Raw genomic sequence first — 13,794 nt, 5'->3', positions numbered from 1 at the left:
ATATACATAATTAAACAATTTCTTCTCTTCGATTGTCAACTAATAAATCATAAGCGTACAAAAGCAAACATGGTTAAGCAGATTCTTTTCTTCAAATGCCGACTAATAAATCATAAAAACGCAGTAACAAACAGCTGAACTTTTAACCGTTTCTTAAACTGAAACTGGCTTACACACAGTCGCAATTGGCCCACCAGAGCATTTCCGCGATTTAACACCAGCAATACAGAAAGTCTGCATAATTTCCCTGCGCTATCGGAATGAATAGCTTTTGATTTTCAAATCCTAGAGATCTATTAGGCTAAATGAGTGCCACAACTTGTCGAAAGTACCAAGGTGTTTGATGGTAAATAGTCTGGTGGACCACAGAAACAACTTTGTGTTGCACCTGAAATACAACTGGTAACCAATGTAATTGCTTCAGAATTGGCCATCGAGTCAACTCCCATTACTAACCAAGCTGCGGTATTTTGTACCAATTGTAACGTTCTACCTCTTGTTTTTGAAATTCCAAGATAGAGAGCGTTACAGTAGTCTAATCCAGACAGAACCATTCCCCTGCACAACAGTCCGAAAATCAGAAGGCAAAATCAATGATTTCAAATAATAGAGACTATGAAGTTGGTTAAAACATGCCTTAACGTGTGTATATACCACGATTTGCCCCAACTCTGCCTACTCTCCACCCTATGCAGAGTGTCATACACAAAATTATACCTTCTATATATAGTACATGGCTCTGGTGTGAATGTCTATCTTTATTGTCTCTCTAAAGAGTTCTTTTCATGGTCTGTATATATTTGAGACTAGCTCTACTCATTTGCACATTGCTTAGACTTGATTTTAGCAAAATTTTGTGATTAATCAACAGTCAATAAACATAAACAGTCACACAGTTTTACAAAAGGTCTTTCCTGCCTATGAAGGCCCTTCTTTTTATACTTCTATCTTTTTCTTTCTTGTTTCTCTGTCCTGTTTTTTGATACTCGTTCTTTTCATTTTGATTTATTACAAGTAGTCTGTAAACCGCTCTGATTGTACACACTGAAGCTATGAGTCCTCTAAGCTGGGCACGTGAGCAATCGCTCACAGATTTTACATGGTTGCTCACAAAATACTTGCAAATTTGGACAATTGTTGTTTTTTTTAGAACTTGTTCCTTACACAAATTTTTTTATTATTTTTTTTTTATTTGCATACACCTAGCCAATCCTTAGAGGGAGCATTGCACTGAAGGGCAGTAAAGCAAGAAATTAGGACCTGATATTCAACCTATAGCACTCCGCATTTTGCTATCTGCCACCGGTTTCATTCCTATAAATTCAATACTGGGCCATTTCCAGGTTGCGGCACTGAATTTCCAGGTTTATGAAGCTGCTGAAAACATAGTCGATCAAGTGCGATATTCAGCACTTAACCAGTAATAGTGAACTGCGTAAAGATAGCACTGACTTTTAAGCGGTCCTACTAATGCAGTATGTATGTCCTAGAGGAAAGGAGGGACAGGGGAGATATGATTCAGACATTCAAATACTTGAAGGGTATTAACGTAGAACAAAATCTTTTCCAGAGAAAGGAAAATGGTAAAACCAGAGGACATAATTTGAGGTTGAGGGGTGGTAGATTCAAAGGCAATGTTAGGAAATTCTACTTTACGGAGAGGGTGGTGGATGCCTGGAATGCGCTCCCGAGAGAGGTGGTGGAGAGTAAAACGATGACTGAGTTCAAAGAAGCGTGAGATGAACACAGAAGATCTAGAATCAGAAAATAATATTAAATATTGAACTAAGGCCAGTACTGGGCAGACTTGCACGGTCTGTGTCTGTGTATGGCCGTTTGGTGGGAGATTGGCTGGGGAGGGCTTCAGTGGCTTGGAGGGTGTAGATGGGCTGGAGTAGGTTTTAACGGAGATTTCGGCAGTTGGAACCCAAGCACAGTACAGGGTAGAGCTTTGGATTCTTGCCCAGAAATAGCTAAGAAAAAATTTTAAAAAATTTACATTGAATCAGGTTGGGCATACGGGATGGACCATTCGGGTCTTTATCTGCCGTCATCTACTATGTTACTATGTTACCTTGGACAGTTAAGTACTGCAGTATCAGCACTTGACCGGCCAAGTGCTAACTCTGCCTTGGAACGCTCCCAAAATAACCAGTTTCAAGTTGGATGCTAACCAGACATTTTCAACAGCACTAACCGGTTAAGTGTCGCTAAATATAACTGGTTAGCCCCGAAGAAATGATTTAATAATAATAATAATAATAACTTTATTTTTATATACCGCAATATCACAAACAGTTCAGAACGGTTTACAGAGGAAGAGACTGTATACAGACAGCGATAGTACAAAAAAGTTTCAAAATTACATTAACATGGTAAGATTAATCAAATTTATCTGGAAGTGTTTTAGAAATACATCAAGGCAGAAGTGGGGGGTCAGAGAAATTTGTCAAAGAGAGAAGTTTTGATTGACTTCCTAAAAGTTTGATAAGAAAATGCGTCTGAAATAAAGTTGGTTAAACATCTAGTGATTTCTGGCAATTAAATTGCTTTGAATATTGACCCCTTTATAAACATAAAGCCAGTTCAGCTCATGAAAATATTTCATAAGTAATGCCTTTTCAAAAATTGCCACACGTATGCCTTGTAGCCAGTCTACGTATTCATATGTGCTCTTTAGTGGCTTCTAAAGCTTACTCCAAGTTTTCCTAATAAAATATAATCACTGGTCAGAGTGGCAGAGTAGACGTTGTCAGGTAATGATGGACATGATAAATATTTGCCCCTGTCATTCTCCTTAGGTGGCCAGTAATGGCTCAGGCTACAACGATTGACTCATTGATTCTCATTGATATCTATATTGATGGTCTGAAATGCCAAGAAAAGTGAGTTTGATGGAAGCCATTTCTTCAGTATATCCACAGCCCCAAGAGCAGGAAGGGCATCATGATCATTGCTAAGGGTAACACCTAGTGGTCAGATGTAGAACTCATGCCACAGGATTTTAGAATGAACCACAGCATGCGGTTTCTAGGGGTGTGCAGGGGAAAATTAGTAATTTTATTATGGGGTCCTTTTACTAAGCTGCAGTACTACTTCTAATCATTTCTATAGCGGTACTAGACATACACAGCGTTTTACATCAAAATACAAAAGACACAGTCCCTGCTCAAAAGAGCTTACGATCTAGTCAAGACAGACAAACTGGACAAGAAGCTGCATCAATACACTGTGCTCAGGTGGGGGAAATACAGAGGGAATGATAAGACACATATTGGTGCTTAGCAGGAGGGTTGAGTTTGGAATTGAAAGCATCTTCAAAAAAGTGGGCTTTGAGTCTGGAATTGAAGACTGCCAGAGATGGAGCTTGATGTATCGAGTCAGGATTCCAGAATGTTATCGTTCTTTGAGATTCTGGAATGTTGCTATTATTTGGAATCCCTAAAGAGTAGCAAGATTCCAGAATCTCCAGAGTAGCACCATTCCATGTTACTATTAATCATTTCTATAGCGTTACTAGACATACACAGCACTGTACGTACATCAAAACACAAGAGACAGTCCCTGCTCTAAAGAGCTTACAATCTAGTCAAGAGAGACAAACTGGACAAGAAGGTGCATCAACACACTGTGCTGAGGTGGGGGAATTACAGAGGGAATGATACGACTGATATTGGTGCTTAGCAGGTGGGTTGGAGAAGTGGTGTTTGAGCCTAGATTTGAATACTGCCAGAGATGGAGCTTGATGTATTGAGTCAGGATTCCAGAATGTTATCGTTCTTGAGATTCTGGAATGTTGCTATTTTTTGGAATCCCTAAAGAGGAGCAAGATTCCAGAATCTCGAAGAGTAGCAACATTCCATGAAGAATCTCCAAAGAATAGCAACATTCTATGCTACTACTACTACCCATTTCTATAGCGCTACTAAACATACGCAGCACTGTACCTTAAAACATAGAAGAGACAGTCATAGTAACATAGTAAATGACAGCAGATAAAGACCCCAAATGGCCAATCCAGTCTGCCCAAACATACACTCTCAATAATTTAATGATTTAATTTAAATGGTTCTTTTTCTTAGATATTTATGAGCCAGAAACCCAGAGCTCTGCCCGGTACTATGCAAAGGTTCCATCTACTGGAGTCTTCGTCAAAGCTCACTCCACTCATCTAAACCATCTCAACTGAATGGCCATATACGGAATACAGACCATGCAGGTCTGCCCAGTCCTGGCCTTAGTTCTCCAATATATACCATTATTTTCTGATTAGAGATTCTCTTTTTTCACCCCATGCTTTCTTGAACTCTGCCACCATTTTCCTCTCCACCCCCTCCCTCGGGATCACATTCCAAGCAGCAACCACCCTCTCCGTACAGAAGAATTTCCTAACATTACTCTTGAGACTATCAACCCTCAACCATTTTCCTTTCTCTGGAAATGATTTTGTTCTACGTTAATACCTTTCAAGTATTTGAACGTCTGAATTATATCTCCCCTGTCCCTCCTTTCCTCTAGGGTATAATCTCTCCTCCTACCATTTTCGTCGCCTTCCTCTGGACCGCTTCAAGTCTTCATATGTCCTTTGCCAGATATGGTCTCCAAAATTGAATACAATACTCCAAGTGGGGCCTCACCAACGACCTCTTCAGGGGCATCAACACCTTCTTTCTTCTTCTGGTTATACCTCTTTCTATACAGCCTAGCATCCTTCTGACAACAGCCACCGCCTTGTCACACTGTTTCTTTGCCTTTAGATCTTTGGACACTATCACCCCAAGGTCTCTCTCCCCATCCATGCATATCAGCCTCTCACCTCCCAGAACATGCGGCTCCTTCCGATTTCTAATCCCCAAATGCATTACTTTGTTCTTCTTTGCACTGAATTTTAGTTGCCAAATATTATTAGACCATTCCTCTAACTTCTGCAGATCCTATAAATCATATGCAGTTATCCCATACGCCCGATCCCGATCAGGTTTCTAGTTGACATAAATGATCGCACCTAAATTTTAGTGAACGGGTTGGCTGCTATGTGCATTCTAAATAAACCACGCCTAACTTTATTGAGTCACAATAGCTGTCATGTACCTTTTCTTTTTGTCTGTCCTCCTTACACATCCAGGATGGGAGGGAGGGAGGTGGGAAAATATTATAATTATTATTCATTATATCTATTTTATTGAAATTATACGTGTGTTTTTATTTTCATTAGTTAAGGGGAGGAGGGGGTGTGTGAAAATGTTTGTTGTTGAAATATTTGTATATTTAAAGTGCTTTTATTTGATTCGTTTATGTTTAAATTCACTGTATTGCACTGTTAATAATTGAAAACTAATAAAGATTTACAAAAAAAAAAAAAAGATATGGTTTACAGCAGGGGTGCCCAACATGTCGATCGCGATCGACAGGTCGCTCGCTCAGGCGACCCCAGTCGATCGCAGAGCGGGTTCCCTTCTTCCCTTCTCTTTTTTCCCCTCCTGACTGGCCTGCTCCTGAATTCTGCTGCTGCCTCCGCTGCTCAACATTTAAAAAAAAAACAAAAAACCCAGCTTGGAGAATTTATGCTCCGGGGGCTAACGTGTGCTTGTACCGGCTTCCCTTCTCTTCCCTCTGAAACCGGAAGTTATGTCCGGGGGGGGGGAGAGAAGGGAAGCCGGCACGCACATGTTAGAGCCCCGTTCGCGGGCTAAAGCGGGAGACAGGTCAGTGAAGCTTGCGATTTGCTCTTCTTGCTGCCAGGTCCTGCCTACTTTCTGTTTCCTCAAAGGCAGGACCCGGCAGCATTTCTCCCAATAGGTCGATCTTGGGCCGATCAGCCTTCCTCTCCCCTACGTCAATTCTGCCGTCGGAGAGGAAGTTCTGGCCAGCGGAACTTCCTCTCCGACGGCAAAATTGACGTCGGGGAGAAGAATGCTGGTGGGCCCGAAGCAAGGAGAGCTTGGCCGGCGGTGGGCGGCTTTGGGGGCCTGTTATCCGATGGCAGCGGCAGTGGCAGTGGCTTGGGGGAGGGCAGGGAGGGAGAAAGAGGGCAGGCAGGGAGACAGAAGGAAAGAAGAGAAACAGAAAAAAAGAAAGGGGGTATGAAGAGAGAAAGAAAGAGAGGGCAGGGAGAGAAGATGAAAACGTTGGGGGGGGGAATGAGGTCAGGAGGAGAGGAAGCATACAGGCTAAAAGAAGGGAAGAAAGATTGGATGCACAGTCAGAAGAAGAAAGTGCAACCAGAGACTCATGAAATCACCAGACAAGGTAGGAAAAATTATTTTATTTTAAATTTAGTGATCAAAATGTGTCTGAATTTATATCTGCTCTCTATATTTTACAATATGGTCCCCTTTTACTAAACCGCAATAGAGTTTTTTAGCGCAGGGAGCCTATGAGTGTCGAGAGCAGCGCTGGGCATTCAGCGCAGCTCCCTGCGCTAAAAACTGCTATCGTGGTTTAGTAAAAAGGGAGGGGGGTGGGTTTTGTCTATTTTTGTATGGCTGTTACTGAGCTGACAGTGCATAGAGTCATCCGCTTTGACCTCTTTGAAAAAACCCCGGAATAGGAATGATAATTAACAATTCTATGCGTACAGTGTGCGTTGTGTTTTTTTAAAATTTTATTGTTGGTAGATCATTTTGACTTGGTCATTTTAAAAGTAGCTCGCAAGCCCAAAAAGTGTGGGCACCCCTGGTTTACAGAATAGCGCCTCGTGTGTTTTTGTTTCCTTGCCAATATTTCCAATACCATATATAGACTCTGGACTTATGAGCATCAATGTTTAGAATTCTAGCAGTTATGCAAGTGTGTGAGCACGTGGAGTGGCATAATCGAAGCGTGCCTAAGGGCTCCTTTTACTAAGCCGCGTTAGGGCTTGAACGCGCAGAACAGCGCACGCTACATTGCCCCGTGCGCTAGACCTTAATGCCAGCATTGAGCTGGCGTTAGTTCTAGAAGCGTGGCAGGCGGTAATTTCCTGCGTGCACTATAAAATGCTAGCGTACCTTAGTAAAAGGAGCCCAAAGTCTGATTTGACGTTTTGTGCAAGACGTCCACAAACCCAGTAGGAAAAATGTCCATTTTCAAAGCTGCCAAACGTCTATTTTTTTTTATTTTTTGAATATTTTCTCCAGTATGTTTTAAATCTCCTACTTAGTAGCTTCATCACATGTCCTCTAGTCCTAGTATTTTTGGAAAGGGTGAACAAGCGATTCACATCGACCCGTTCTACTCTACTCAGTAATTTGTAGACCTCTATCATATCACCCCTAAGCCGTCTCTTCTCCAATTAAATGCAATTTATGTCAATTATGAGGCGCTAAATTTTAATTATCAGCACCGATTAAGCCTTTTAAATAATTAAGGGCACCTTTCACAAAGACGTAGTAGAGGTTTCTACCGTAGGCCGGTGAGGTAAATGCTCCGACACTCATAGGAATGCTATGAGCGTCAGACCATTTGCCTTGTTGGCCCACCGTAGAAATCTCAACCGCAGCTTTGTAAAAGCCAGCATAGGTTAGGCACTTAATTTTAGGCATCGTTTATAGAATCAGGACTTTAGAACACCTGATTGTGTTGTCCAAATTTAGGCGACCTAAAGACAATTATATCTAACACAACTCCTGTCTTTGTCACTCCAAAATGTTGGCTGTCCCTCTAAAGCAGGGGTCTCAAAGTCCCTCCTTGAGGGCCGCAATCCAGTCGGGTTTTCAGGATTTCCCTAATGAATATGCATGAGATCTATGTGCATGCACTGCTTTCAATGCATAGTCACTGGGGAAATCCTGAAAACCCGACTGGATTGCGGCCCTCAAGGAGGGACTTTGAGATCCCTGCTCTAAAGCATTTTTGTTGGTTTTTACCCATGCCTGCTCGTTGCAATCTTTTTTAGCCAGCATGAAAACTTTTTAACATGTGCAAATTGATGGCATGAGCATTAATTAGCACGTCAACGTGTGTTACATCCATTTTCTCAAGTGCTAAAATGTTTAAAGTGCATTAATGGACCAAATGTGGGCTAATGAATGCACATCTCTAGGTTTTACTTGTCAAAATGATGGCTGGCATTCTGCTCCCAGAAATGTGCCACCCCGAGCCCGTGCTTGCTTTGACGGTCCTTAGAACCGGCCCTGAGCGTACCCCTATAACTCTGTGTTAACAAAAAGAGCTGGCTGTGTCAGTCTTGGCTTCATCCTCTGTAGCTGCACCTCGTTTTTCCCCTAAAAAATGCAGGGTCATTGTAATGGGGTTAAAATCAGGACCGGGTTAGCTTGTTCTCTGTGACATGGACTTAGATGGTCCCTTTACTTTGCATTGGTTTTGCACTGAATACACACATACCCTTCACAATAACCTTTTCTGCATCTAGAAATAGTTTGCCTCTAACTTGTGTGAACCTTTCCAGGTGTAGAAGCCCAGAAAAAAAAAAAAGAAGCCATCTTAATTATCAGCCTAGGTCACAAATAATGTATTTATTCTTTTCTTAGTCTTATTTCAATCCTCCCATCTCTGCCTCTCTTCGCCTTTCACTTTCTCGGATCACCCGTTTTCCCCTCTCCCTTCCTGCTCTAGTTTATCAATTGCTTCCTGCTTTGTTTATCAGTCAGACTCCTTCCAGATGGAGCCTGAGATCTTTTGCCTTCCTTGAAATCAGTGCCATGAGAGCTTTGTGTGAATTCTACCCATCGACAGGTGTGGGGCAGAGAGGAGCATATGATTTTGCATTTGGCAAGGTTTTCCGCAGAGGCAGCTTCTGTTAGTGTCTCCCAGGGCAGCACTCAACTGGGACCTGGCACTGCTCGAAAACACCATCTGGCATTGGCAGACCCGGAACCAGTGAAACCATTACCAGGATGAGCAGGCACTGTTCTGACCTCAGCAGCCTCATCGAGCAGCCCAGATAAAGTTCCCATTTACTAGAAGAGTGAAGGTTTCCCTTACTGTCAAGGGGCACCTGGCATGAGATGGAAAATCAGCTGGTCAGAAATTCTCTCAGCAGACGGGGAGATTTCTAGCAGGACATCAGATATTATTTTTGCCATACTGACAGATGCTGTGGATTTTCAACTGCAAAACAAAGAAATAATAAAGAAACATTAATTGGATGGTTTATAAGGGAAATTATACATTATCTAGTGATGCAGGGCAGATGCCCAGGCCTGGGGATGGCATCATAACACACAGAAGTAATCTATGAGTCAGAAATAATGATTTTTTTTTCTTTCTTGGTGTAAATTTTTCTTTGCAGAAGTTTCAGAAAATAAAAACCCTGGGCACATGCCAAGCTATTTCAAAACTGTGCAGGCAAAGAGACTCGCAGGCTTTTTTAAAAAAATTTTTTGCAAACTTTTGCCCTGCTTTGCCCATTTCTTTATACCAGCCCAATGTTTTGAGCCTGGCTCATTGAATGCCACAAGCAGGGCAGGTTTTCGGAATAGCCCTAATAAATATGAATGAGAGAGGTTTCCATGCCCACGACCTCTATTGTATGCAAATCTTTTTCATGAATATTAATTAGAAATACCCTAAATACTTGGCCTACTCATGGCCTTCAAGGATGGAACTTGGATAAACCTAGAATCTTTAAATGACCCGGGGGGGGGGGGTGTTATCATTTTTTTTTTAATCCCGCTTGCTGAGAGTTCAATGGTGTTCAGTTGTCTCCAGTTTTATAGGTACACCGACAGATCAGCGCACGACAATTGTGCTCCAACGAATGTGCCCCGACAATTGCGTGCATGGACAAGTGTGTACACAACAATTGCAGCCCATCTAGAATTCTGAAAGGCCCTGATTTGCTCAGACTTCTCAGGCCCCATCACTTGGGAGGTGCCTGAGACGCCTCAAGCCCCTCCCAAGGGATGGGGCCTGAGGAGTCTGAACAAATCAGGGCCTTCCAAATATCCGCTAAATGGGTTCCCATAATCATGATGTAAAACTAACCCTAACACTAGATAGGAAGTGAATCTTTTAAGTGTAGTGGGGGGGGTCCCTTCCAATCTCCCTCACCCCTCCTCAAAAAAGAGGGTTACTTCATAACCCTCAAAAAGACAAAATAGTATCCTGTCAGAGCACAATTGTTGTCACCTCCCATTCAGTGCGCGCATTTGTCTTGCGTGCAAATGGCAGGGCGCAATTGTCCTGCGTGCATTTGATGGGTTACCGTTTTATAAGCCAAGCTCATCCATTCCTGGTTCTACCCTATTTCTAGGGACATAGCAAAATGCCCAGGGCCACCCAATGGTAAGGACCACCTAAATTACACGCCTTCTCTCTGCCCTGCACACTCAGGTCCAGCTCTCTGTCCTCCCTCCCCAGCCTCCCGCCAGTCCTCCAAATGCTGCAGCGAGTCACAGTAGTGGCAGTGCAGAAACTGCTTGCTGTCCGGTGGGGCCTTTCTTCTGCCACGAACTACCCATAGGAAGTTACATCACAGAGGCAACACATGGCAGAGGAAAGGCCCCACTGGAAAGAAATCAGCTTTTGGTGCTGCTGATCCGCCGTAGCATTTGGAGGACTGGGGATGGGTGCGAGTACTGTATACATATGCTAGACCAAGGTGCGGGGAGCAGAGAGAATAGAGAGAAAATAAGAAAGACCTAGAACAAAGGAGAAGGGGAAGAAAGGGAGAGAGATGCTGGACCTGGGGGCGAGGGTGCTGAGGGAAGGGAGAGATACCTGGAGCATAAGGGGGGGAGGAAAAAGAGAGGCAGATATTGAACTGTGAGGAGCAGAGAGAAGAGAGACAGAGACAGAGACTGGACTGGGGAAAGATGGTGGCCCAACAGAGGAAGGGAGAAAGACATGGGGGGAAGCCACTGCTTGCCCTGGATTGGTAGCATGGAGTATTGCTGCTCCTTGGGTTTTGGCCAGGTACTAGTGACCTAGATTGGCCACCGTGAGAATGTGCTACTGGGCTTGTTTGACCATTGGTCTGACCCAGTAAGGCTATTCTTATGTTCTTATGAGAAAGAGATCTAATCTAATCTATTTGTGTGTCGCGCATACCTATGCAGGCTCAAAGCAACTTACAGAGAGAAGCTAGAAAAAGGAGAGGGACAGAGGAAGAGAGATAGGGAAAAAAGAGACCTTAAAGGACAGTAATTGACTTGTAGGGAGAGAGTTTGAGAGTTTCATGTAGATTCAGGTATCAAAGAGAAGAGTTTTCAGTTTCTTCCAGAATAAGGTGTAGCTTGTTTCTGTTCTGATTGTTTCTGGGAGGTCATTCCAAGTTTTTATGTCCAGGAAGGTTGGCATAGAGTGAACAATACACCTGTATTGGAGATTTTTTGTAGTTGGAAGATTTAGTTGTATTCTGTTAAGTATTCTACTAGAGGTAGACCATGCCGTAGTGAAGAGTTGGATAAGGGGGAGCTGCTGAATTTCCACAGAGTATGTGATGTATGATATGTGATATTTTGAAATTTATCCACGACGGGATGGGCAACCAATGCAATTGTTTGATGTAGGCCAAGATCGAGCCGTATTTCCTTAGGTTGAAAATTAGTCTTACTGCTGTGTTCTGAATAAGCTGCAGTCTATGGACTAGAGTGGTGTTGATTCCCATGTAGGCGGAGTTACAGTAGTCCAGTTGTGGTAAGATCAGGGCAAAATGAGGCGGATGAAAATATGGCCTGGTGAGTCTTAATTGCCACATGTCATACTACAGAGGGTGAGCGGGGGATTGGGGGGGCACAAGAGAAAGGGAGAAAAGAAGCCATCCATGACGATGGAGAGAGACAAAAGAGATGCTGGCTTTGGAGGGAATGGGACACAGAGGATAGACACTGGACAGGACAAATAAAGACATATAATAAAGATGGATGGTGGAGATAGAGAAGAAATATCAAAAGGACAGGAGACCCTTGAGAAGGTTAAGGAAATAAATTTAAAAAACACGTGACAGCCACTAGGATGACAGCAATGTGGTCCCCTCTGAGCCCCACTATCTTGGAAGCAATGGTGTGGGGGGGGGGGGGGGGGGGCAATCTCAATTTTTCCACCTGGGGCCCAGTCAGTCCAGAAGGGAGACTTTTTGGCCATTACATCCCAAAGCAGTGTAGTAGTTGTAGTCCATGAGTCTATCCATTGAAATCAGTGCTGCAGGTCCCATAGTGCACCAGGATGAGGATGGCAGAAATCCAGGACTGGCCCCCCCCCAAAAAAAAAAGTCTCCCTTCTAGAATGGGTAACCTGGTCACCCTAATCGCCGCTGCCTATTTCAGGTACAGATGTGTAGTGCCTGGTTTTCTTGGAGAAATAAGATTTAGACTCAGAGAAAGGATACTTTACTTTAATGCATTTCATTCTTTAATCAGATTCAAAAGAGACTACTGCATAGAAAGAGTTAATGTTTTGGATAGGGTTACCAGCCATCTGGATTTCCCCGGACATGTCCTACTTTTGAGTTTACAAACTGTTTAATTGGCTACTGTTAATATAGTTATAAGTCCTGATATGTTTCTATGGTGTTACCAACTTTCGTGAACTGTACCTGTTACAAGATGTTTAATTTATTGTTAATCTTCGATAAAAAAAAACTGAACTTAAAAGAAATGCCAGGAGAGAGAAGGGAAGGAAGAAAAGGAGAGGAGAGAGATGCCAGAGCATGGGGGAGGAGTGGAAACAGAGAGAGGAGGGATAAAAATAGAGAGGGCTGAAACTGTAATGAATCTATAAGAAAGGGAGAGGAGCATAGGCTGAATGGAAAGGGCAAGTGGATGGAAGGAGTGGGGCTGGATGGAAGGAGCAGAGGGCAGACAGTTTATGGAAGGGGTATAGAAAGAGGGCAGATGTCATATGGAAGGGGGGAAATGGCAAACACAGAATGGAAAAGAGAGAGCAGGCAGACAATGGATAGATGTGGGAGTGGGCAGATATTGGATGGAAAGAAGAGGGCAGACAGTGGATGGAAGGCGCAGAGAAAGAGTGTAGATGCTGGATGGAAGGAAGAGAGTGAAGAGAAAATGAGGCAAGCAGAAAGTAGAGAAGACAAAGGTAGAAAAAAGATTTTTCTTTTTTTTTTGCTTTAGGATAAAGTAGTATTATAACTGTATTGATAAAAGTTTATGAATAGAAACTGGAAATATGGTGATATTTTTATTGGACTAATTTTAATATATTTTTGACTAATCTTTGGAAACCAAATCCCCCTTCCTCAGGTCAGGACAGTATACTGTACTCACCTGAGGAAAGAGGTTTTGTCCTCTGAAAGTTAATTGAAAAATGTACTAGTGCAATAAAATGGCATTATCTTATTCCATTTTTTGTTTTATTTCTATTTGTTAATTTGTAAAGTGGTGATTTGCCAGTTTTTTCAAATTTATATCTGCTATCTTTAAACTGATATTTTGCACAGTCCCCCTCCTTTACAAAGCCACGCTAGCATTTTTAGCACTGGCCGGGGCGGTAACAGCTCAGATGATCATAGGAATTCTATGAGTGTCGGAGCTATTACCGCAGCGGCCTGCATTAAAAAGGCTAGTGCGACTTTGTAAAGGGGGGGAGTATTAGGGGTACATCGCTTAGAATCACGATCAAGCGATTTAATCAAATGAACTATTAAACGTGAAACTTGTTATGTGTCACTGTTTCTGTGGTTTTGTATTGTATGCAGAGTCTGGCTTCTTGGCAGTCCAGTTTAACTTTTGTCTACATATTTCTATTTTTAGTTTGTGATTACTTATTCCATTCTCGGCGAGGGAGTATCTGTGTTTTATGTGTATGAAAAAGACATGTTTTCTGTTAGCACTGACTGTGCAGGATTGATCTGTACTAATCTGACTTGTTTAGTTTTCCAATGGGTGTATT

Source organism: Geotrypetes seraphini, chromosome 11, assembly GCF_902459505.1.
Source record: "Geotrypetes seraphini chromosome 11, aGeoSer1.1, whole genome shotgun sequence".
Classification (NCBI taxonomy): Eukaryota; Metazoa; Chordata; class Amphibia; order Gymnophiona; family Dermophiidae; genus Geotrypetes; species Geotrypetes seraphini.
Note: the sequence above shows the minus strand (reverse complement) of the source record.